Below are 4,289 nucleotides of genomic sequence, written 5' to 3' on the forward strand. Positions count from 1 at the left end.
TGGAATTTTTCTCAGACATGATAGGTGAAATTACTTTTGAAAACCTTGTCAATTTGACCTTGGAGAAATTGTACAAGACATGGATAGAATTTCTATGTATGGTTTGTGCTTGATAACAGAACTATTTTTACGGGGCTTTTATAAGATATCAAAGTATCCCTAGGTATATAGAGAAACTTCTATTTTGGGGGAGGATACACAGACTAATAGTCTAATGACAACTACATGCAGATAGATGTAAAAAATTTAATCCTGCATTGCTTCTATTGGAATGTGACAGGCTGGAAAACAAGGTGTGGATTGATTACAAGTTCTGCTGGAATTCCTTGTGGAACGACCTAATATATGGGCAGTGTTAAGGTTACTAATAGCAAAAGTGTATACATACTTGCTTGTACACTAAAGATAAGATTATAATAAATTTGACAAGTTTTTAGTAATGGTTCATCATCAAATGTCTGCATGTTCTTGTTCCAGAGAAAGTAAATTCCAAAACCATATGATGAATTTACTTAAACACACCCTAGAACTAGCTGAGGAGGCCACATAAGTTCATGATAAATGAGGCTTCAACTAAAAGAGAGCACTGGTCAAAGTGGGCATCCACCCAAATAAAAGGAAGACAACATACCAAACTCCAAAGTTAAAGGCCACAGTTCCCCGGAGACCAATATGGTGGGGGAGTCATCAACTGACCTTCTTTGCAATATAAAGTTCTCTTGTTAATTATTTCCAGTGTCAGGTCAAATCTCCATTACAAGAAACAGAATAACAATCCTACATCAATATGGAATGGTTAATGCAGGCCTATTCCTTGAAAATGAGGAAATTTAAGTGAACTGCTTCCCACAAGAGTGAGAAATCAATATGATGGGGGAGTCATCAACTGACCTTCTTTGCAATATAAAGTTCTCTTGTTAATTATTTCCAGTGTCAGGTTAAATCTCCATTACAAGAAACAGAATAACAATCCTACATCAAAATGGAATGGGCAAATTTTCAAGTGAACAGCTTCTCACAAGAGTGAGAAATCAATATGATCCTAAATTCCGCATTTGCTATATTTCACACCCCAGAATAGTATAATACCAGGCAATCAAACTCTAAGCAGGCAACGCACAGTCAAATATAGCATTTCTAAATAATTGTTGTTTTTGGGGGTGGACATCTGCCCTGAGAAAGAGAACAGAATATCACATGCAAGTCACACTCCACACAGTTAACGTTCTCTTTCTAGCATAGGTCAAAAAGAACAACCATAATTTGAGATTATGGTCATCAAAAGTCTAGCATGACCAGCTTGCTAATCTAAATTTATGCATGTTAATAATTACCCATATATTTTTCCAAATCTTTTAAATACTTCAATTGAAAATTCGTGGAGACTAAAAATATCCTTACCCTCAACAAGCTTTTCATGTCCCTCCATCATCTGAACACTCTTGCCATTCAGTTCAAAAACAAGAACCTCTTGTACGTCAGAATTATTCAATTAGTGATACATTATATGCTCCATTGGTTCACTTTCCACACAAAATACATTCCTCTCCAAAATGTCCAACTGAAAAATATGTTGGGCATTTTGGAGAGTGTAATATCACCCCTATGGACTGCAGCATAGAGATACAATGCAATCCAGGATTCAATTCAATAGTCTGACGTTTTGTTTATTCAAAGTAGTGCTGATGTTTCATTAAAAAAAAAAATAAAGTAACATTCCAAGTGTCCAGCCACTATCTTACTAATATATCCGAAATGCTTTTTTCTTTGTTTTAATCTTAGCATCTGGTTCACTTGAATTCTTCTATTTAAACCATATTGAAGGCTTTTTTATTCTACCTTCAATCCCACTGGTAACCTACCAGCACACACTAAAACCAGTCGTCAATATGTGGTAGTCATCAGCATTAACTGCAATGCCATCTCTAGCTTCCTAACAATTTTTTCTCTATTGCATGAAACTACGCAGCACCAATAAGCATAAGGACACAAACTGTATAGTCCTTTCCCCTTTGTGGTGTCCATTCTATTCTTGTGAACCTTAACAACCATCGATATAAATCATTTGTCCTTTTCTGTAATGCATTTTCATGGGGGGGGGGGAGAGAGATGTTAAGCAACTGTCCAAAAAAATCCCCAAACATTCCTACCAATGTATGAATATTACAAATTTCATATAAAATCAATCATACATGTACATTTTTAAATTTCGTACGCAGAAACTTGAATGTACCAATAGTTTTATTAATTGGAAAATTATTGTATAAACATTTCCAAAACAAACACACTACAATTGCCTTATATAACAGGACAATCACCTCTGTCTCTGCTGCCAAAATTCCTGTATATCATTGCCAGAACCCTTTAGCTGTCCTGGCAGCACGTTGTTCTGGGATTACTGATACCATAGGCAGTACCCTGCATTTTTTCAATGTTGGGCCTCAATCTTCACATCTCAGCCCATCTGTTTGATTTTTCTAGATTTTGTTCCATACCCAGATTTTTGCCATTAACCATCCTGCCAATCTTTGTATTATCTACAAACTTGACATTAAACTTGATACCATCACTATCGTTATTAAATAGTGGGGGGCTCCAGCACTGAAGCTTAAGGGATTCCACTAATATCATTAGTCCATGTAGAGCAGTGTCCCTTAATTCTCTACCTTGCTCACTTGAATCATGCTCACTCAACCAACCCTTTATTCATAGCAGTAAGTTGCATCTAAAGCCATATTGCTTGTTTTTGTACAGTAGTCTTTTATGGAACAGTACCAAAAACTTTGGGTCTATGTTGTTTAGAACAGCGGTTCTAGAATTTCATCAGCAGGCCTATATTGAAGAAAACATGACGATAGAAATTGTGGGTGGGCTGTATATAGGATTCTTGTCCACTAACATACGTGCTGTGATATCATTACCATCCTTGCATGAAAGAATAGTTGGAAAAATAAGGGTTTGCTGGTGCATCTTGTTATCATGACCGTGATAGTTGGGAATCAGTCATCAAAAATTTTACCACGAAATATTTGCGAAAGTGCATCATGTTATCTTGACTGTGATAGTTGGGATTTTTGCAGTACCCACCTACGTCAACTATTTTCTGCGAACCAATTCCCACGTATATGCCCAGTTACCTTAGTTTTTCTCTACTTGGAATCGGCCAGCAAAATTTTGGTTAGCAGGAAAAATTTGTGAAATGTGAAATTTGCATTTCATATTTACCGGTTTCCATTGTAGTTTGTACACAAGTATTATGGTTGTATAAAATTTGAACAAAGATTTTCTTCACCTTTATACATAATACCATAAAAACGGTGGGGAAGTCCCACTTTGTTTGGAATATGTTTCAGCTGAAACAACAAACACTGTTAATAAAGAAGTTTCTCAAACTTATTAAATGTGCGTCTGTGTGGAGGGCAGTGGTATCGTCACTATCCTCCCCACACTGGGTAGAAAAAGGCCCAGGTTCAAATCCCATTGATGACACAAGGAACTTTATTCAGTTTTTTTTCACCTATGGCTCAGTTAGTCGGTCTCAGGCGTAGATAGCAAGGTTTCCCTGCAAAAACTGGTGTTTTTCGTCCAGCAAAACAAGCAAATCGACCAGAGAATGCATGCAATTTAAGATACAATACATATATGGGTATGTATTAACTTATTGGTGACCATCATGCAATTGCTGTTATTAAACGTGCATCTGCACAGTAGTCCAATGGTAATGTAACCATCCTCCCCACACCGGGTAGAAAAGGCCTGGATTCGAATCTCATCAATGATGTGAGGAACTTTTATGTGCTTTTTTTTTGACTCCGCGGATGAATTAGTCGGCCTCAGGCGTAGATGGCAAGTCCCCCACACTGGGAAAACTGGGGGGGGGGTTCCAACAAAGCAGACAAATCGACTAGAGAACATGCACAATTTACAGATACAGTACAGATGACATAACTTTTCAGGTGACCCTAATAAAGTTTTTTTATTATTATTATTTTTTTTTTTATCAACTAACTAACTATTCTGAGAAATATATTTTTTTTTTTTTTTTTTAATGTTAACTCCAAATAAAATAGTTCTAAATTGTGGCCCATGGGTTCCCAAAATATCAACACAGGTCAGAGTAAACTTGGTCTCTTTTAGTATCCTGGTCTACAATGTCTTGTGTACAATGTCAAGCTTCAACAGAATAAACAAAATAAAAATTATCTTAATGTTTATATTTTACAATTTTAAATTTGGGTATAAAAACGGTTATATAGAAGTATAATCTATATAGTCAAAGGTGGCCACTG

The sequence above is a fragment of the Mastigoproctus giganteus genome, chromosome 10 (genome assembly GCF_048544385.1).
Source record: "Mastigoproctus giganteus isolate SK-2022 chromosome 10, ASM4854438v1, whole genome shotgun sequence".
NCBI lineage: Eukaryota > Metazoa > Arthropoda > Arachnida > Uropygi > Thelyphonidae > Mastigoproctus > Mastigoproctus giganteus.